The sequence below is a fragment of the Natrix helvetica genome (assembly GCF_964273705.1).
Source record: "Natrix helvetica genome assembly, chromosome: 2".
In the NCBI taxonomy this organism is placed as follows: domain Eukaryota; kingdom Metazoa; phylum Chordata; class Lepidosauria; order Squamata; family Natricidae; genus Natrix; species Natrix helvetica.
In genome coordinates, this window is record NC_138552.1 from 200,110,885 (window position 1) to 200,133,722 (window position 22,838).

The 22,838-nt window shown below is 40.2% G+C and overlaps 1 pseudogene across 1 annotated transcript in view; it reads left to right on the forward strand.

Annotated features, from left to right (window-relative positions):
- Positions 1-5,030: 5,030 nt before the first annotated feature.
- The window catches only part of LOC309387429, a 28,348-nt pseudogene continuing 10,540 nt past the window's right edge, over positions 5,031-22,838 (forward strand). The window contains exons 1-9 of the transcript XR_014176854.1: positions 5,031-5,438; positions 7,524-7,643; positions 9,728-9,850; positions 10,471-10,590; positions 12,278-12,410; positions 15,141-15,318; positions 16,109-16,154; positions 19,628-19,761; positions 21,860-21,972. The product of XR_014176854.1 is annotated as an uncharacterized misc_RNA (transcript). The remainder of the gene's footprint in view (positions 5,439-7,523; positions 7,644-9,727; positions 9,851-10,470; positions 10,591-12,277; positions 12,411-15,140; positions 15,319-16,108; positions 16,155-19,627; positions 19,762-21,859; positions 21,973-22,838) is intronic.

Consider the following 22,838-nt stretch of genomic DNA (forward strand, 5'->3'; position numbering starts at 1 on the left):
AGATCTCCCTTCAGCTCCAGGGTGATGAGGTTAAGGCATGATTAGTATTAGCCCTTTACTCAACTCACCACAGGGCACCTGAGAAGAAGCAATGTTCAACCAAACCTGGACTCAAAACACAGCCTACAGAGTTGCCCCTGCATGGCCCCATGGGAGTCTGACAACCAGTCAGAATACAAACTCAGGTTCAAAGCCCAGAGAGGGCATAAAACCAGGGACTTTCAGCATCTCTGCCTCTTTCTTCTTCACCCAACATCTGGAAGCATGTGATCCCCCTTTTCTGTTCAGGAGCTCAAGCCATGTGATCCTGTTCACCATTAAACCATCTTTCCAAGAAGCTTCCATGTGTCCAGTGTTTTTCCCCCACTTGGAACTGAACCCAGAAGGACATTTCTCCCAACACAACAAAGCTATATTACCCTACCTATCAAGACTCAAACTTGACTTATATGACAAATTAATAGAGAACATATCCTATAAATGGATATTCAACATGATCATTATCTTTTGTACATAGAAACATTTTTTTCTTAATACTAGTTGAGGTTTGGGGGTGGGTGGGGGAGAGATATTTAATTCAATGTTGATTCCTAGCAACTATCTGGACAAGTTTTTGCAATTTTCTTGGCAATATTTTTTGGAAGTGGTTTTCCATTGCTTCTTTCCCAGGCTGAGACAGAGAATGAATGGCCCAAAGTCACAGCTGGCTTTCTGCCTAAAGTGAGACTAGAGCTCACATTCTTCCAGTTTCTTCCCTCTTGCCTTAACCACTGGCTCTTAAAATCTTAGTTATTAGGGAGGACATTAGTATGATTCTCGCCTGTGTCCCTGAGTTAATTTGTTTTTCTGCTGGTGGAAAGAGGTAGGAGGGCTAAACGTGGCCAGATTGAGATTAAAAATAATTTTTAACAGAGCAATCCTATATGACTGAATTTGCACAATAGACATTCAGAACATTAATAATAATAGATTCAACCAAATTTTCTAGGTTTAGTTGACAGGTTGAATCATAAATTAGTAAAAGGGCTGAAATTGCCTGATATGTTTGGTCAAAAAAAGAATGAAATCTGCAGTTCAGTGTGTTATATTAATATAGCCAATATGTTTACTTGGAGGTAGATGAGAATGGTGCTTAGTTCACTGAAGTAAATGGAAATGAGGATAGAGCTACAAGGAGAGTAAAGTGAAAGCAAATATGGAGGAACTGGGGAAAGTAAAATATAAGGATATGCAAGGGTATCATAAGAAGAATATTTATTTATTTATTTATTTATTACTTGAACTTATTAGTCGCCCCCTCTCCCCACAGGGACTCGGGGCGACGTACAAAAGTATTATATAGCGTACAGAGGAGGTAAAAATAAATAAATAAGTTACAATACCTAAAAAAGTTAAAACCCCAGTGAAATTAACCCTTAAAACTAAAATTACCAATTAAAAATGCCCTGGGCTGGAGAGGTTGTAGTATTATGCCAGGTCAGCTAGTCGAAACAGGTAGGTTTTCAGCTTCATACGGAAGGAGCGAAGGTCGGTTGTTGCCCTGATGTCTGGGGGGAGGTCATTCCAAAGGGTGGGGCCCACTACAGAGAAGGCCCTACTCCTGGGCGCCGCCCTCTGGCACTCTCTGGAGGACGGCACCCGGAGTAGTCCCTCTCTGTGTGAGCGGACGGGTCGCAGGGATGTATGGGGCAGGACGCGATCCCGCAGGTAACTAGGCCCTGTGCCATGGAGCGCTTTGAAGGTGGTAACCAGCACCTTGAAGCGCACCCGGTAGGCCACAGGAAGCCAGTGCAGCTCGCGCAGGATGGGTGTTATATGGGAGAACCTCGATCTCCCCATAATTACCCGCGCGGCTGCATTCTGGACCAACTGCAGTCTCTGGGTGCACCTCAAGGGGAGCCCCATGTAGAGAGCGTTACAGTAGTCCAGGCGAGACGTCACCAGCGCGTGAGTGACTGTGCGCAAGGCCTCCCGGTCCAAAAGGGGCCGCAATTGGCGCACCAGGCGAACCTGGTGGAACGCCCCCCTCGCCACGGCTGCCACGTGATCTTCCATAGACAGCCGGGCATCAAGGAGGATGCCCAAATTGCGCGCCCCTTCCACCGGGGCTAATTGATCGTCCCCGATGGCCAGCGATGGCATATGCTGGTTGAACCGGGAAGCCAGAAGCCACAGCTACTCTGTCTTGGAGGGGTTGAGCCTGAGCCTGTTGTCATCCATCCAGACCCGTACGGCTTCCAGACACCGGGACATCACTTCAACAGCCTCGTTGGGGTGGTTTGGGGTGGAAATGTACAGCTGAGTGTCATCAGCGTACAGATGGTATCCCACCCCAAAACCATGGATGATCTCGCCCAGCGGCTTCATATATATGTTGAACAGGAGAGGCGAGAGGATCGACCCCTGTGGGACCCCACAGATAAGGGGCCTCGCGGTCAACCTCTCCTCTCCTGCCAACACACATTGCGTCCGGCCAGAGAGGTAGGAGCGGAACCATCGTAATACGGTGCCCCCGACCCTCAACCCCTCCAGACGGCGCAATAGGATACCATGGTCGATGGTATCGAAGGCCGCCGAGAGGTCTAATAGGACAAGGATGGAGGAACAACCCCCATCCTTTGCCCTCCAGAGATCATCCACCAACGCGACCAAGGCTGTCTCCGTGCTGTGACCGGGTCGGAAGCCGGACTGGCGCGGGTCTAGATAATCAGCTTCCTCCAGGTGGCGTGGAAACTGCTGAGAATAAATAGCAAATGCATAGCTTCTTCATATCCATTCTTTGCCACTTTGATACTTTATTATTTTTAAACCGTATGGTAATTATCAATTAGTTACTGTGCTTACACATTGTAGTTGCATAACACAAATTTCATAACAACTTTATAATGAGAAAGAAAGCAAGTTACATCAAATTTTAATTTATATCATACATTCACTACTAAAGTTACTGTACTATTAATCTTTTTTGTTCAGTCCAATAAGCAGGAAGAAGCTTATATATATATATATATATATATATATATATATATATATGTATGTATGTATGTATGTATGTATGTATGTATGTATGTATGTATATATGTATATATGTATATATGTATATATGTATATATTTTGTATTTATGTATTTATATCCACCTTTATTATTTTTACAAATAACTCAAAGTGGAAAACATATCCAACACAACTTCCTCTGCCTATTTTCTCTACAACGATCCTGCTTACGAATACTTCTAGCTAGAATCTGGGCCTAAATATTAGGTGTATTTGTTTCTTATGTTCATTTTTACTAACTTCATTCTTGGTGTTTGAATGAGAAAGGTAGAACAGAAAATTACAAAAGGTGTATAAGTATCTTTCTGTTTTTGCAGACACGAGTTATTGAGGGCCGTTCTGGGCTTGTGCCAGTCAAAGGGCACTGTTGCGTTGTCTGGAAGAAACTGGAACAACCTGTTTAACTTTTTGTTTTCTTCTCCACTGATTGGCTGATCAATTAAGGAGGTGGGGGCTGATCAATATATTTGTTGCTCTCACCTGTGATGTCATTCTATATAAGCATCACCTTTTTTTGTTATCCTGGGGGTTGTTGCTAGCTTTCTAGGACTGTGGTGCTTTGTTTTAATACCTTTTGTTTTGAGTCAGAACAAAGGGTGATTCTGAATGCTTCACTTTTTGTTTAATTATTTATTGTTCTCCTGTCAAAAATAGAGGGAAAGGCTTAATTTGGAGTGGTTAGATCAGTGACGTGCGGTGAGGGTTATGGCTGGGGAGGCTGGTGACGTCATCAGGAAGGCGGGGAATGGGACCACGTGTGCAGACCACGTGGTCTCATTCTCCGCCTTCCTGAGTGAACATTAAGGGGACCGCGGCGTAGCATTGCTTCCTCCACCGGCACCAGTCCCTTTCACCCCGCTCAAGCCTTGCCGCCTGCCGCCACCGCCCGCCCTCGCTGCTCCTTTCGTTGCTTGCCCGCCCGCCTCTAAGGCACGCCAAAGCCTCCTTCGTCCCCCCCCCAGCGCGGGCCCTTTTTATTTCCCGCGACACCCCCCCATTTCGGGAAAGCTTTCCCCATTGCCTGGGGGGTGAGGGGGGCGGCTCCTCTCCCCCCACTCCCTCCGTCCCTGCCTCTCTCCTCAGCCCCAAAGCTCCGTCCGCGCGACTCACTTCCAAGGCGGTGGCTGCTCCATCCCGCTCCGGCTCTGGAAGCGACCAAAGATCAGACTGCGTCGCTCGCTCGCTCGCCGGACTGCTTCGGCGCCATTCTGGCTACCTTCGTCCATCCGCGCCCGGGAGATGCGGAGGCAGAAATGTTGTCGGCGCCTCCAGATGACGAACCAGTCGCTTGCTTTCCTCATCGGGAGGCCGATAACATTTCTGCCTCCGCATCTCCCGGGCGCGGATGGACGAAGGTAGCCAGAATGGCGCCGAAGCAGTCCGGTGGACGAGTGACCGAAGATCTCGCTGCCTCGCTCGCTGCCTCGCTCGCCCGCTCGCCGGACTGCTTCGGCGCCATTCTGGCTACCTTCGTCCATCCGCGCCCGGGAGACGCGGAGGCAGAAATGTTGTCGGCGCCTCCAGATGACGAACCAGTCGCTTGCTTTTGTCATCGGGAGGCCGATAACATTTCTGCCTCCGCATCTCCCGGGTGTGGATGGACGAAGGTAGCCAGAATGGCGCCGAGGCAGTCCGGTGGACGAGTGACCGAAGATCTCGCTGCCTCGCTCGCTGCCTCGCTCGCTCGCTCGCTCGCTCGCCGGACTGCTTCGGCGCCATTCTGGCTACCTTCGTCCATCCGCGCCCAGGAGATGCGGAGGCAGAAATGTTGTCGGCCTCCCGATGACGAAAGCAAGCGACTGGTTCGTCATCCGGAGGCGCCGACAACATTTCTGCCTCCGCACCTCCCAGGCGCGGCCGGACGGATGTATATAATATTATATATATATAGTATATAATATTATATACTATTATTCCATGAAGAGAGGTGAGGCCCTGCCTCCCTTGCCTCTACTGACCGCACGTCACTGGGTTAGATGTAGAGTTAGATTTTCTGTCTGCACTCAGAGAACAATTTGAACTTTTAAATAACTCATCCACATCATATCTAGATCTAAAATTTCCAGTACAAGGAATATATGAGCAATAAAAGAAACTATAATCGCTCCCTTCCTTTTTGCTCTCAAGGTTTTTGGTTGGATAAGGAAAATAAAAATGGGTCAGCTGTGTACCAAGTGTGTTCAATTGCTTTACAACTTTGCTGTCTCCCTCAGTGAAAACACTGTTCTCAGGTTTGTTGCTTGACATTAGAGAGTGTTTGGCTCAGATCGCTGATTGCCCTTGCCTAAAATGAAACAATGTTGAAATGAGGCAGCTCTACAAACTTGTTCTTCGTGGCTATGAAGAGGAAACTGCCCAAGGGTTTCTGCAACACATTGAAAAAGGTGAGACATTTCTGCTTTGAAAGTGTGTCAGCCAACTCTGTTGAATTGTTTGTTAGAGCTCTGCTGCTTTGCTTTAAAGTACTATAAGATCAGAGAGTCCTGTTATTTATGTTCCTGGTTGTTTTGTTTTTGTGACTAATGGTGGAACAAAGAAAAAGCCTAAATTTAAAGTACCCAAAACAATTATTGGGCAGTTGATTCTCAATTCTAGATTTATTGACTAAATCCCTGCTTTTAAATGTGCAGTTTTGTTTACATGTCAATTACCTTAATTTTGGCTGCCACAACGCACTTTTACATTTTAATTCACGCATTCTCATTCCATGGCAGGGCAAGAACCATGATGCCTCTGGGTTCAGTGGTGCACCATGATGGCACATAATAGCTGCTGTACAATAAGAAGGGCAAAATCAACCATAGCTTACCAAGCACTATTTTCTTAGAACAAATCTTCACCTTGAGATAATCATCTGCTCAGATGTACAGAAAAAGAATGTTTACTTTTCCAATTTCATTACCACATTCTTCACACTCATTACTAAAAAGAGGAAAATCTTGTTAGGATCTGGCATATTTGAAATTTTAGTAGCAAATGAATTATGGAGACAGACACAGAGGGACATAAAGAATTTTTATACATACCTAGAAAACTCATGGTTTTTTTTTAAAATAAAAAGATACATAATGACAAATTTTATCCTTTTATATTTACCTTTTCTATGTAAATTAAGTTCAAAGTAATTTATAGGAAACTTTATATATATATATATATATATATATATATATATATATATATATATATATATATATATATATATATATATATATATATATATATATATATATATATATATATATATATATAATGTTTGTGCTGATAAATAAAGGGAGACTAGTATAGATCCATTTCAAGCTATTTAGCTCTCATCAGCTAGCCATACCCTTACTGGGATTCGAACCAGGGCTGTATTGCATATTAGGCCGATGTAATTGCCACTAAGCCACGGACTCTCCTCCTTTATCAGCTAAGCCAGGGAAATAGGTATGTATTTGTGTTACAACCCCTGGTATGCCCAAATATGGGAGGGAGCTCACTACTCCCTCTTTCTGTCATTCGGCTCATCACAGAAAACCATCCAGACAGAAACCCATATTTTTATTTTTAATGTTGCCTTTTTTAATATTTGTGTTGTGTTTGTGCTGATAAATAAATAAAGGGAGACTAGTATAGATCCATTTCAAGCTATTTAGCTCTCATCAGCTAGCCATATATATATAGGGTTGAAATCCATCATTAACTTTCCCTGCAGTCACTCATCATTTTATACTTATATGTTTCTAAACACATAAAATCCTCACTGAATTATTTAAATAACTCTCCTGCCTTCTAGATTATTTTTCCCATTATCTCCCGTGCTGGGTTGTTCTTAAGCGTGTACCTATCCCAAAGATGCTTTGTCAAAAGGCAACTGGACTTTGGTTTTTTCCTCCAAAAGTCTAGTTTCCTTTTGAAAAAGCACCTTTGGGACAACCTTAACCTGGATGACTGAGAATCTCCATAGCCATAAGCATGTACTTGCTTCCCCTTTTGGCTGTATGATTCCCATATGTAGCATCACAAATTCACAATCAATTTCAACAGAATAGATTTGTCAATTTACATGATTTTGTTAGTGGGATTATGATGACTCCTGGAGGAATGAAATCTTAGTTATTGTAAATCTAAATTCATTTGGATCAGATTGTAAATTCCCTCAGTAAAGAGAGTCTGAACCCAAAATCAGTAAAGACAGAAAATGGAGGGAAATTAAACTAAGAAGATGGAGGGAAATTATACCAAGAATGAAAGGTAACTAAGGGAAGGAAAGGATGCTAAAGCATTTTTTTTAAAGAATGAAGAACAAGATGAGCATCTTTTCAATTGCTTATTTAGTTTTATCCACTATGTTTTCAAAGCATGCACAAAGAATATTTTCATATAAAAGAGTTTTTCCCCTTTATCTACTTCTTTCAGTTCCATGAATTCTTCAGTACTTTCACTACTTCTGACACAATTTAGAATCTGTTTTTATATTTTTCTCTAAGGTTTTGAAATGTCATCACTTGGCAAGATCTCTTTAGAGGCCTTGAAGACCTTGGCATTTTCTGATCATCCCGGCTTGCAAATGCTTGCTGCCCTCTATTACCTACACATAAGCCAAGACTGTAAGTAAGCAATTGATAGTAATAAGTAGGAAAGCAAAGCACTTCCCCTCTAGCTGAACCTGGATGAACAGGGTTTTTTTTTTAAACTTAAAACATAGACTAATTTAACATTAGAATTTCATACACGCACAATTATATGGAATATTAGGATTCACAGGGGTTCAAGTGTGTGCTAAGTAAGGAGAGTTATGGTGGATATAGTAAGATAATACAGGTGTAAGGTAAGTCAAAGCAAGATGGAATGTGGCATCAGTGCAAATACAAAAGATTTTAGTCAAAGTGAAAATTACAGCAGAGAATAGCAATCCAACAGATAGTAGTCTCGTTTTGTAGAAACTAGAGAGTTGAAGAAAATAAGCCAGAAGAGGAGACAGTCCTGACTGACTGAAGCCTTTATATCACCTGACCATGTTGTCCCCAATTCGGGTCTGAGCCTGGTGCCGAAGCGAATGAAGAACACCAGACACAAGGTTTTGCTTCCTTTTATTGAAGCACTTCAGCAAAAGGAGTCCCAACCAGCAAAATGCCAGGATCCAGAACAAAGGATTAAGAAAGCTTCATACAATTTCATTAAAGCAGAAGACAGGATAAGGCAGGATATATAAAACAAATCATCTAATAAACATTTTAGTAATGATCTAACAATTGTCCTATTGGCCTCTAGGTGTCCCTATTCCTAAGACTTGGCTAATGAATGTTCCAGGAGTTATCTAATACAGATTCTATTTGCTCCAGTCCATCCGAATTCCTAATTTCTAGCTGAGCTATGCAAAATGTCTAACTCTTTATTACTTTTATCAGCTTGTCACAAGCTTTGCAAGTGCATATTCCCTGTGAATAAGCATTCTTTGTTCTTGCCGGACAGACTCCACAATTACAGGCTTTGCTTTGTTTTAGCAGACAACCATCAACCAAATGCTTAAAGTATTTTCTTTGGCTTGCATATTAAGAAGTATCGAGGAAGGGGGAGCCCTTGGCTCACAGGGAAGTTCGGGAAGTTTGGTGTATAAAAAGAGGAAAACATTCATATATAAAGTTGATATACTAATCCAATTTAACTCTTATCATTTTTCTATAGGTGTACTTAATTTAATTCTCAGATTAAATCCCACCTTCCTTTCACGAACTTGAATGTGGGTTCGTCTCATCTCTGCTCTTAAGGAATGACAAATTGGTTGTTGAGCTGCCTTGAAGATTCATTTGGAGAGAGAAAAATGTATCACTGATGTGGAGTGTTATATCTTGGGACATAATAAGTTCAGTTGCTAATCAGCAGCTGTTTACTAGGGTAGCAAACATATAGTTAAATAGGACTTAAACTTTCAGAGAGGGGCTTTTTGGTAACATTAAATCCTTCACTTTCAGGTGGAAGTTAAGATTACAGTTGAAAAGTGCATACATGCATTCTCAGCCTGTGAGGATGGAGTCACATTGCTCTTAATTCTGTTACAACAGAGAGTACTATACTTTTCACCATAGAATCAGATGTTTAATGGAGGACACCCTTTGGCTGGTTGTTTCTTTGATTTATACACTGAATCAGTGGTGGGATTCAAGTAATTTAACAGCCAGTTCTCTGTCCTAATGATTTCTTCCAACAACCAGTTTGCCAAATAGCATGGAAGCTCAAGGGATCCTAGAAGTATTTTCTGTCTTGATTTTAGCAACTTGCTCTTATGGAAACATGATATGATAATCCAATATACTGTGAGGCAGTGGTGGGTTGCTCCCGATTTCGCCTGGTTCAGCTGAACCAGTAGTAGTGGTGGTGGGAGGCCCCACCCGCGCACAGGAGCGCGGCGAACCAGTAGTAAGAATATTTGCAACCCACCACTTTCCTTCCAATTGTAGAAGCTGCTACATGATAATTTTATGTATATGAAGTTCTGGTGTGTGGTAGAATGCATTGCTATCAGCACTGTTTATAAATCCGGAGGGTTTACATAGGATAGGTTGGTGGAAGGCATCTTCTGAAAGCGGACTAAGATATCTCCTAGTTACGACTGCTTTTGTGCTTGAACATCCACAGTTCCAAGACAAAACGATTGGTGTTCTGAATGTTCAAATATTTCTTCTCATTTTAGCAGTAAACATCCATCTGTCCCAAGAGCATTTGGAAGCATATTGTGCTTTGCTGAAGTCTAATGATTTGGAGGTTCAGCAGATTTCATCCTTATCCCTGCTCGGTTTTTTATTAGAAGGAAATGGTGGGTGGATAACCAAGAAATCTCTTTCTGAGAAAGTTGAATACAACACTTGATTAGAATGTGAGTTCTACAAGTTGGTTTTTGAACTGCCCTGCGGATTCATTTGGAGAGGGAAATGCTTCAGTAGTGCAAAATCCAATCTGATTATGGACTGGATTAAAATATACATATTTAGAAATTGATTTTATTTCATTTCATTTACATAACATTAAAATGAATATAGTAAAACTTCCAATCATGTTGAATAATTTACCTTGTCCTATTAAAATTATACTTTCATCACAGTTGCTTACGATTTGGGGACCGTAAAACTCAAGATTGACAAATGCACATATAGTCCCTGGCACTCAGTTTTTTTGCACCTGAAGTTTGTATCTGATAATAAATTTGTTAGATTCTTGCACCAATGAAATTATTTATTTCTGAAAGTGGATTTTACTTCCTAGTCAAATGGAACACATTTCTCTACAACTGAGTAAAAATGACAGTAGCTTTTTGCTATCTTCAGTATTACTTAAATACTAAACTTTGTATTTAAGGTTATTTACTATTAAATATATTTAGCATTGAATTTATAATAATGTTTAAGATTATTTACTACTATCTTTGTTTACAAACAGTAACCAAGGAGCATGTCATAGAAATGGATTTACTTAAGCCAATCCTAGAGCTACTTGAATCGGATGATATTACCGTCCAGGGTAATTCCTGTGCCTGCTTAATGATGCTGGCTGACTCAGGTGAGCAGGGTTCCCAAAGGTCAGGCTTACGGTAACGGTTAAGGTCAGCAACAATTCCATTTCCTGCAGTAATTTCCTGTACTTTTTGAGCGCTAATCTACATCCATTTGAGTCTCCCCTAGTTTTATCCTACAAAAACAACTCTATAAAAGAGAAGATGGGCTGAAAAAAGTGACTGCCACAAAGCCCCCCCAGTATAGTGATTGAGTGAAGGATCAAAATTAGCTCTCTCTAGCCCAAGCTCAACACCATAATTATTATTCTGCACTGATTACAGCTATGAATACTTTTCTTTTTCCACACTTACACCCCCCACCTCAATTTGTTTGAAGAACTGTTGAATTATGTAGATGTGTACATTTGTACTATATGGATAGGAATGTTATTTGCTTCGTTTATCTTTAGTTCGTCTTGGACCGCAGAGCAAGATCTATAGAGAGCTTCAAAAGAGGGCAACAGGTGGCCATTATGATGAGGTAGCCATGGGCCCCTCAAGATTCTTTGGAGTGTTCTTTCTGCCTCCCAGATAGGCAGTGCAATAAATTCCCATCCATTTTATTACAACAGTTGCCCTAGAATCTGTTCTGCATAATCACTGCCCAAAGAAATGTCACCGTGTCACATGGCTAGTGTCTTCAGCGTATCAAAATAAAGAAGATAGCAGCCTCAAAACATCTTTTAGCTTTCAAGGCTTCGGTACTCAAACCCAAGTTAGCCTGATTCTTTATTTCATTTTCGGTTAACTGGTGTTTGAAAGGAGCTTTCAACCAGGCAGCCAAACTGTCTTCTCCTTGCTGTTTTCTCGTTCTGTTGCCATACCCTGTTCCAGAGGGCTCTTCAACTGTTCTCCTCCAGTGTGGCACTTCAGGATACACATTTAATATGTTTTGCTTGACTAAAATTTTTGGGCAGTTATTATTCTAAGGCAACTTATAGCAATAGTTCTCATTGCAAGCTTATAATTATATTCATAGCACACAAAACCATAGCTTGAGAGTTGAAGATTAGGCCCAATGTTCAGTCTCTAATCTTGAATGATTGCTTCCAAGCTCAACACAGCCAAGCCTCCCTTAATGTTGTGGCCTGCCAGCAGTAAGCAGAGCTGGCAGCAGATTCAGACAGTGGGGAGGTTTGGGAGGAACATGGGCCAGTCCTGAAGTCTGAGGAAGGCTCTGATGAGGGCTCTGTGTCGGAAGCAGGGGGGGGGGCAGAGCCATATGCCAGTTATCAGCTACCTTCAGAGTCAGACATCAGTGAGGCAGACAAACAGCTGGAGCCTGTTCCCAGTGTGCACATGTGCAGAGTTGCCAGATGAAGGGAAGAGCTAAAGAATAGGGGTCGATTTGGGAGTAAGGCCACAGGTGGAGGATAAATGGCTCTCCCAGAGGAAATAAAAGAGGAGTGAAAGGGGAGTGGAGTTTGCAGGAGACAATTAGTTCCCTTAATTGTTTCGTGACTCTCCGAGACTCCTTGCCAAGTTTTGCAGATGTCGGCCTGACAGTTGTCCAAGCCAGATAAGGTCTGTGACTGTAAATCCTCCCTTGAAAGACTTTGTTGGATGTGAATGAGCAGAATTCACAGTAAATTAATAAAAGGGTTTTTTGTTGGGACAAGGAGTTTGCTGCATGCTCTTGGAAAGCCTAGGTCAGAACACTTAATATGTCTTTTTCTCTGTTGCTTCCTTTAGAGGCTTGTCGGAATGCAATTGCAGCAGCCGGAGGAACTATACCCTTACTTTCCTTTTCTAAATCGCACAATATTGGTGTTCAACAACTGTTCAAGCTATTTTCAACCACACACGATCAGGTAACGTGGCAGCTGTGATTTTTTTTTCACTATGTCAAATGGAAGAATAGTTAGAAAAAGAGAATTAGAGATAGGTTCCATTGAGGACTTTCTGGTAACATTTGTATTTCAATAATTTTTAGAGAATAGAGTTTAAGTTAAACATAAGGTAAAGGTAAAGGTTCCCCTTGCACATATGTCCTAGTTTTTCCCGACTCTAGGTAGCGGTGCTCATGTCCATTTCAAAGCAGAAGAGCCAGCGCCGTCCGAAGACATCTCCGTGGTCATGTGGCTGGCATGACTAAATGCCGAAGGCGCACGGAACGCTGTTACCTTCCAAAGGTGGTCCCTACTTTTCTACTTGCATTTTTACATGCTTTCGAACTGCTAGGTTAGCAGAAGCTGGGACAAGTAACGGGAGCTCACTCCATTACATGGTGCTAGGGATTCAAATTGCCGACCTTTCTGATCGACAAGCTCAGGGTCTTAGTCACTGAGCCACTACGTCCCTAAGTTAAACACTAGGGCCTACTTAATTTAGGAAATGCAGAAAATCTATGCAGCAAAGAGTGAATTTGTGAAGCTGGTTGCTGACTATTAAAGCTGTATTCTGTTTGTGGGATCGGGGGAGATTTTTATGAACACACTATTGTTTTGTGGATGTATTGAATTAATAACATTGCATTGCCATTTTGAATTTTAAGAAAAATAGCATTATATATAGTACAATCATTTCCAGCCTCTTTTTAATAACTAGATGAGTCCAAATCTCATATAAATGCTACCTCATCAGGACACATTTTTCTAGTATATGCAATCCGGATTTTGTTGTCATGCAGAATAAGATGGCCATATTCTTTTATTTGCAGCCTTTGCTAACAAAGTAATTACCCAGCAATTTTATTGTTCATGCACACAATAGCAATAAAATAAACTGGTTTTCTTGCAGGTATGTTTTTGCGAAAATACAATTTCTTTAGTTTTTAAGTATGGTATATACTTAGGTAGCAGTGATAAGATCCAAGTAACTGATTACAGTTGCCATTTGAGTGTTAATCTGTTCCTTTACAGAAGGGATCCAAAGGGTTTATTAGAGTCTCCTGACATAGACGTTCAGGTAAAATTTGTATCCATCCATTCAGTGAAACCTTTGACACTGAACATTATTAGTCTGATGATTCTGGAACCATGATGCATTGTTGAATTGAAAATTGCCCTGACAGAACCTGAATTCTCAACTGAGTTGAAAAGACCCAACAAAAAAGACAAAACTGTCTGAAACCTTACAGATGGTAACCAACATTTAAAATAAAGTTTTATGAATGAGTAAGTTTTCCACGGGAAAGATAAGAACTATTAGATCTGAGAGCCAGTTGTTCATATTTTGAAAGAAATTGTGAGAGACGTCACAGCAGCTTAAGCAAATGTGGTCTTCTTTGCTTTGTTGCCTTTGTTCAGAGGTTTGAAAAAATGTACTTTGGAACAATTCTAGCACTACTTTTTGTTCTTGGCTTTTTGTCTGGCATAATCACGGATGGCCATTGCTCAACTTAAGTTTTAACTTTTGAACCAATATTTGATTTTATTTCCATCAATATTGTGGTAAGGGAGAATTATATGCTGGGGAAAAAAGTGATGTGCTCCTCCTTCCCTTTCAAAATATTTTCTGGCTGTGGGCAGGGTGTGTGTGGGGTGTTTTTTATGGGCAAAATAGATGTTTTAAATCTTTTTTTTTTTTACCATATAGAAAAATGGGTTTGAACATTTTGCCCTCATCCACTGCAAATCTGTGCTTATAACTGTGAGGTAACATGGGAGTAGAAAGTATTCCACCCCCTTCCAAACATTGCTGCATTGTTGTAAACAAATGCCTGAGGAAGATCTCCCAACCATTCTTTGTACAATCTTCCTTTTTATACATAATCAAGTTTAAAAAATGTATTTACTGTATTGTGATTAAGACTAACACTAACAGGAATCCATTTGGGAGAACATGAAGGGTCTTCAGGTGGAAAGTAGAAGTAATTGAAGCAGACAATAATTTCCACGCTTCTAAGCCTCACAGAACAGATATATGAATTTCAGTTTATCAGCTAATCTTCACACTTAACCCACAATTTATGTAAGATCAGGACAGTCCATTCAGTAGTCACTTTTCTTTTTTCAGAAAGATGTTACAGTGCCCAACCAGAAACATAGGAAGGAAGCTTTCATATGGAATTGGCCCCGGCTGATATTGCTGAAGCTTTGGGAGCCATTATCTTTTTTTAGTTCACTGTGCTTTTCTGTATTTTTTCTTGTTTTCTGCAAAGTGGCAAAAGAATATATTTCTCCACATGGCATGCATTCCATAAAAATCTATTGAAAACTGATTTTAAGTATTATATTAGCATATGGTCTTTTCTCTCAAGCCTAAGCTCTGGTATTAGAATCTTCACATCTACTGCAGTCATATATTTGCTCAAGAACTGAGCAATTCCATTTGAATTCACTGCTTACAGAGTTCTCATTTGACACCCCAGAGCTTTGGATAGGATCCTGAACTCTTAACGTGAACCTTATATGGTCCTTGATAGGTGTGTGATGGGTTCTTAATACAGTTTTAGAACGTTAAGCCATAAAGTGTCTCCATCTCAAACTCCTTATATATTTTTCATTGCTTTTGTGATGAATCAAAAGTTACTAAGTTACTACACGTTATTTAGAGGTAGACCAGACAACATGATCTTTATTTTTCCGACCCATTGTAGACCATTGTAGTAAAGAACTCTTGTCTCTTTACTGCATCTATACCAATGTTGCATTCTGTCCTTACAGTACTACAGTTGTGCTGCTCTCAGCAATGTGGCTACAAATTCACAGCACCACAAAGCTATGCTTCACGTTGGTGACAGGTTTCTTCTGCAGACTCTGCTTTCTCTCTTGTCTTCAGATGTGGACAAGATAAAACTTGGGATTGTTGGATAACGATTATGCTGTATCCATTTGTATATGGATACAATTCAATGGTGGGATTCAATTTATTTTACTACCGGTTCTGTGGGTGTGGCTTGGTGGGCATGGCATGGTTTGGTGGGCATGGCGTAATGGGCGTGGCAGGAGAAGGATACTGCAAAATCCCCATTCCCTCCTGAACATCTGGGATTTGGGAGGCAAAGAATAGATGGGGGCGGGGTCACCCAGAGGTGGTATTTACCAGTTCTCCGAACTATTCAAAATTTCCGCTACCGGTTCTCCAGAACTGGTCAGAACCAGCTGAATACCTCCTCTGATACAAATGCTAGCAGTAACTTTTTTGGTGCGGGGATTATACTTTGTCTTTGCAGCCTTCCTGTGAGGCCATAAGACATGGACAGTGATTTTATGACTGACATTGGTAAAACAAATGATTTGGTATTTTGGGAAGTGTTGGGAAGATTTGTGGGGGAGATTTCAGAATTTTTATGGACTGCAATGAGCTACAGTATTAATTTAATCAATACCCAAAAGCTACTCTCACACTCATGTAAAACACTGATGGTATAGTTTTAAAGTATCAAAGCTGGGTTATGTTGCAAACAGAGAATCTTTTTACTCTCACATTTCTCATATTTGAAGCATATTCCATCCGAATATCCTGGTGATAAAGAAAGTGTTTAAATAAAACAAACACCAATCTGTCAGTCATTTAGATTGTTTTTGCAGGCAAGAGTGCTTTTTCTCACCACCTGATTTGCTTGTTTCTTTCAACTAGATTTCAAACCAGGCTTGTTTTTGTCTCAGGAATTTAGCCACAAATGGTAAGTAGAGACCTAATATGGGAGTAAAAGAAAAATTGCCAGCAACCAACCAACCCCAATCTTACAGAACAAAAAATGTCATCCCACCCCCCATGTTATTTTGTACTGTGCCTAGCCTTTGGAAAGAATGTCCTCAGCTAGTTCTTTACTCTGTGAAGTAGGAAGAATGTTATATTTTGGCTTCAGGCACACCTATTGTGTTGAAGCTTTTTCTGGTTTAATAAAACTTGCAGTAATGAAGTCCTAGACCAGGCAGGCAGGTTTAGAGAAGAGCAGTCCACTTATTCTAAGTCCAACTATAAGGACATCTACATGATCTAGGGCAGGGGTATCCAAACTTGGGAACTTTAAGACTTGTGGACTTCAACTCCCAGAATTGCTGGCTGGGGAATTCTGGGAGTTGAAGTCCACAAGTCTTAAAGTTCCCAAGTTTGGACACCCCTGATCTAGGCTGATTTTTCTTGGAAGTCCTCTATTCGTTAAAAAAAAATCAACCCAGTAGCATACTATTTAATATTAAACGTATAATATTATGTTATAATAACAAAATGGTAAGATTGGCTTGGTACATGACGTTCATTTCTAGCACTGATGAATTGGAAAAATGCTTTATCAGGCTAGACTTTCATACCAATAATTAGAAGAAGCTGACAAGAAATGTTTGGTGATAAACTGTCCCTGACCTTGCAGCTACTCTATGTTATTACGGTCTTATAATACAATTATTCTTCAGTGTGTGTTTAAATCCAAATTGTTCTAGCTGGAGTACTCAAGGTCATTAATACAGATTACAGCTGCCAAGTCACACTCTTTTATCATCCTAAACTACCCCAATTATATGCGTCTAAACTAAGCAAAAATTAGTTTCAATGCTACTTTTTCTAACAAGCAGTTAGCCACATGCACTATTAGATAATTCTTGAGCAAAAAGAAAAAAAAAGAGTCGGCCTCTCTGATCCTGTGGGTGAGGAAAAAAGCAGCGGGCCCATCAAAAATATATAACATTGACAGAAATTTGGGAAAAAAAATGATTTTTTTCTATAACTACAGTTCTGTAAATCTTTTAGAAGAGATGTCTTGTAACGCATGGAAATGCGAACAAAGCATCTGTTCTCTGATCAGCACAGCATACACATGGGAAAAAGCAGAATAGGTTTCTTTGTTTGGTGCCTTCAAGTAGGTCTTGACTCCTGGCAACTGTCTGGACAAATCCCTGCAGTTTTCTTGGCAAGATTTCAGAAGTTGTCACTGTTGTCTTCCTGGAACTGAGAGAAAGGAACTGGCCCAAGATCACACAGCTGACTTTGTGCCTCACGTGGAACTAGAAGTCGTGGTCTCCTGGTTCAAAAGCTGGTGCCTTAACCCCCAGCACAGAACTGCCTCTGCTTAGTATGTTTATCTGATGATAACACCACCACCTCCCCTGATTCAGTGGAGCTTGCATTTGATTTCTGGTGGATGAAATATTTGAGAAAGGCCCTTGCCTTTATTTACTTTGGTCCTAGTAAAGAAACACTACTGTCAGATTTCTCTTAGCTTTTCTTGGATTCTTGCCACCTGGCTAGCAATGTCCTTTATAAATCTTTGCTTCAACTTTCTATTAATCTTTCTATCTTTCAGAGGTTTTTTTTTTTTTTTTTACTTTCTACATTGGATGGCGTAATGGATTTACAGGGTACTTAATTATAAAATTTAAGAATAAATGGCTTTATATTGCAAACAAGGGGCAACATTACTCTTTCACCAAGATTTTAATTTGTGGGAGAAATGCACACAAACACACAGATAAGTTTTGCAGAAGAATTGAGCCGTTCGTTTCATCGACGAAGCAGTGATCTCTAAGTGGATTCTATAATTGACACGTTTATTAGTATAATTCACTCTGTTAAAGTCTGTACATAAAATCAAGTCCAAATTCCCATCTTGGTACAAATTCAGGTAACCACCAGTCCAATTTAAAGCCTAACGTGTTACTTTTGTGCTTGTACTGCAAATAATTTTCTGCAAAACTTCACTCCCCAGGTTCCTATTTAGATTTGACATACATAGTGAACCTAGCACAGAGGTGGAGAACCTATTTCAGTGCTGGATTGAATTGGTGGTTAGCAAATACATGAGGTAGAGGGTAGGGGAAGGTTCTGGCAGGCACTACTGCCGGTTCACTCCTGGGTACTGCGCATGCACAGTACAATAAAATTTGTTATGCGCAGAAGCAAAAAACAAGATGGCACCGCCTGGAGAAGCGGTTTGGGGGCGTGGCAGGCCTGGGTCGCTGCCAGTTCCAGCGACACAGGCCACCAAACCACTACTGGTTCGGCCAAATTGATCCAAACCAGTAGGAACCCACCACTGGTAGGAAGGTCACATGCCAGTGTAACTGGGGCCACAGTACTGAAAGCACTGAGCCCCCATCATACCTCCTGTCTCCCACTCCCATACACCTTTGATGCATGCTAATATTTTTCCTCAACATTATTAACCAGATCCAGATATTGCCTTTCTGATTACTGTAGCTGAAAGAAGAACATAGTCCTTTATGGCAGTTTGTTTAGTGACCTTTCAGAGATATGGCAGCACTGATAAAAGTGATTTATGACAGTTTTTTACGCTTACAACCCTTGTAGCAACCTCATGATCATGTGATCATAATTCAGATGCTTGGCAACTGACTCGTATTTATGACGCTTGCAGTGTCCTGGGGTCATGTGATCCCCTCTTGTGGCTTCCTGACCAACAAAGTCAAGGGGGAAGCCAGATTCACTTAACAACTGTGTTACTAACTTAGTGACTGCAGTGATTTGCTTAGCAACTGTGGCAAGATAGGTCATAAAATGGGCAAAACTCACTTAACAACTGTTTCATTTAGCAAGAGAAATGTTGGGCTCAATTATATTCATAAGTCAAGGGCTACCTGTTTGCAAGCATAAACATTAAACATTTTACAGTAAATGTGCACATTTTAAGCTTTCATTATTTATGGAATGGACTTTAATTTACAAAAGTCATATGCCTACAGTATTTGGTTGTAAATGTGGTTATTCTGACTATTATACCATCTGAAGATGTTACTCGGTCTGTATAATAATTTGTCATGTGTCTCCTTGGCTTTGAATGAGCTTTCTGTGTTCCAATCCGTGCCAGAAGGGGGCATGACTGCTTTAAGCTTTCTTCTGATGCTAACATAAATACTACCTGGACTTTTAGTGAGATCAGGGCCAACATGGTTTAATTATTTTGATCAGAGGCTAGCTTTTTTATATCAAGTTTGATTTGTCTTTCTGTTGATTTTTCATGAAACAGAACTCAGGATTCTAACCAGTGTATTGATATTACATGGAATTCTCTGTTTCTAGGAGATGAACTAATTTGACTCTTTTAAACTTGGTGATGTGCTTTATCCTCAAATTCCTTTTTGCAGAACATATTTTGTTGATTGACAGACAGCCTTAAGTAGTGTTCTTCTTCTGTTGCAGAGTTTGTTCTGACCAGTCCTGTTGCTATGCATATCCAGTCCCGTCTTCTTCCTCTTTTGACATTTAGCAATAAAGAGACTCAGCAGAATTCAGTCATTCTCCTCCAGATATTATCCCAACACTCAGGCAACCAGGTACATATTTTCTTCATACCATTGGCCTTTGGATCGCTTATGAGATGAAAAGCATTTTGTGATAGGACAAATATTGCAACAGGCATGCTTCCTATATCTATATGACAGGAAGTGTTCACAATTTATGTTTTTCAGAGATATATTAGTCCTTTTGATATTGTAATTCATAGAATTTTATTGGGGAGATGGGAGAGTGTCCAGTTAATGGGGTTTTTATTCATAACCTTTCTATATTTTTCTACTATAGTTCCGTCTCCCTAACTGAGATGGAACCTTTTTCTTCTATTTTCCTTATTACTCAAATATTCAGCATGGTTTACAATATTTTTCGGAGTATAAGATGCACCTTTTTCCCTCAAAAAAGAGGCTGAAAATCTGGGTGCGTCTTATACACTGAATACAGCATTTTTTGCCTCCCGAAACCCCTCCCCTTCACTAAAATGGCCATGCATAGCCTTTAGGAGGCTTTCAGAGTGGTCCTGGATGGGCAGAAATGAGCTAAAAATGGGCCATTTTTTGCTCAATTTTGCCAGCTCCCAGGAGTACTCTATAAGCCTCCTAAGGGCTACCCATGCTCCTTTTTTGACCAAAAATGGGCCCATTTTCGCAAAAAAAACCCGGGCCATTTTTGGGAGGTCTGCAGAGACCAAAAACTTTTTTTTTTAATTTGCCTCTTCAAAATCTTGTTGTAATTGTACTGATAAATAAATAAAGGGAGACTAGGATAGATCTATTTCGAGCTACCGTAAGGGTATGGCTAGCTGATGAGAGCTAATTAGCTCGAAATAGATCTATCCTAGTCTCCCTTTATTTATTTATCAGTACAATTACAACACAAATATAAAAAGGCAACAGTAAAAATAAAAATATGGTTTTCTGCCTGCATGGTCTTTGTGATAAGCCGAAGGACAGAAAGAGGGAGTAGTGACCTTCCTCCCATATTTAGTCATACCAGGGGTTGTAACATAAATACATACCTATTTCCCTGGCTCAACTGATAAGGAAGAGAACCCATGGCTTAGTGGTTAAGACTCCTGCCTAAGATAAATACAGCCTGGGTTCTAATCCCAGTAAGGGTATGGCTAGCTGATGAGAGCTAATTAACTCGAAATAGATCTATCCTAGTCTCCCTTTATTTATTTATCAGTACAATTACAACACACACACACACACACACACACACACACACACACACACACACATATATATATATATATATATATATATACACACATATACAAACACATACATACATACATACATACATACATACATACATACATACATACACAGAGAGAGAAAGAGAGAGAGAGAGAGAGAGAATAACAAATAAAGACCTTTTTGTTCAAGCATGTTATTGTCACAGGTTTGTCTTCTTTAGTACAGACAGCAAACAGGAAACTAGGAATTTATTTTACCTTCAAAAACCTTATTTATTGCTCAATAAAGCAGTAGCATTACAGGTAGTCCTCGACTTACGACCACAATTGAGCCCAAAATTTATGTTGCTAAGTGAACAATTTGTTAAGTGCCTTTTTCCACATTTTATGACTCTTCTTGCCACATTTGTTAAGTGAATCCTTGCAGTTGTTAAGTTAGTTAACACGGTTGTTAAGTGAATCTGACTTCCCCATTGATTTTCTTATCAGAAAGTTGACAAAGGGGATCACATGACCCCGGGACACTGCAACCATTATAAATATGAACCAGTTGTCAAGCATACGAATATAAATCACATGACTATGGGGATGCTCATAAGTGTTGAAAATGGTCATAAGTCACTATTTTCAGTGCCGTTGTAACTTTGAATGGTCATTAAATGAACTGTTGTAAGTCAATGACTACCTGTAGAACTTCAGTTTCACTATCACGGAGTCCTCACTATCATAAAATCCTAAAGCTATTTCCTATAGGTATTTCTTAAACCAGATTTATTCTTATTAACTTATTTATTGCTATTCAGATTGCCTTTCTCCTTTGTATTCTATTTTGGAATACTACTACCGCTTGCCATCTTGTGTTCCTCAATGCTTCAGCTACCTTTCCCCATTGTCCCATGTTGTTTTCTCTCTCATGGACTTTCTTCCTTCCTTCCTAGCTGCAGATGCCATCTCTAACAATAGTTGGAAATGCTTCTAGAATAATTGTGAATAATCCCGAGAGGAAAGAATTTGACACACATAGAGCCACATTTTCCTATAGACCTGTATGGTAAGGAAGAGTTTGCATCATCCAGATGTAATGCAACTTTCCTTCCACAATGTTGATAGTCATATAATTTGTGACCGCAGTCTAGAGTGTTTACAAAAGAAGCACATGAAGATGGGAGAGAAGCAGCCAGCATAAATAAATACACAAGCCCAGATTTCATATCAAATAAAGTATCTGGAGTCATTACACATTGCCTAAAAGATTATAGGTTCAATGCTCTGTAGTTATCTCTGGACATTGCTTTCCAAAGGCATGATATTGATAAAAGGTTTACCTCTAGTTTCCATATCTGGTCCTCTAACATTCATTTAATAGAATTGATTTATACAGGAAATATAGTCCATCTCCCACACCATATATTGGCCCTAGTACCTTTAAGAACATTATGCCAAAGCCATCACTTTGAAATGCATGTAGAAAGATACTAGAAGTCAATTTAGAATTCAGATTAAAAGGACAATGTGCTTATTTCTTTTTCTTGCTGCTGTAGTTTGAATGAACTACCGTATTTTTTGGAGTATAATACACACCTTCCCCCCCCCCTAAAAGAGGGTGAAAATTTGGGTGCGTCTTATACATTGAATGCAGTCCCCAAAAGCTAGGTGCGTCTTATACTCTGAAAAATATGGTAATTACAGTGTACTGTGAACTGTATTACGGTCACCCCGTATTGATCTCAAATTTGGCTACTGCTATCACTGTGGAATGGATTTCTGTAATGGACATTATAGCAACCACTGGAAAATCTATAGCAATGGATTTTGCAGATGCTAAATTTCCTGAGGAGCACATTGTGTAGAGAATTGTTAAAGCTAAACTGGTCTGATCAATTCTGGGAAACCATTTGAAAATCCTTATGATGCTTT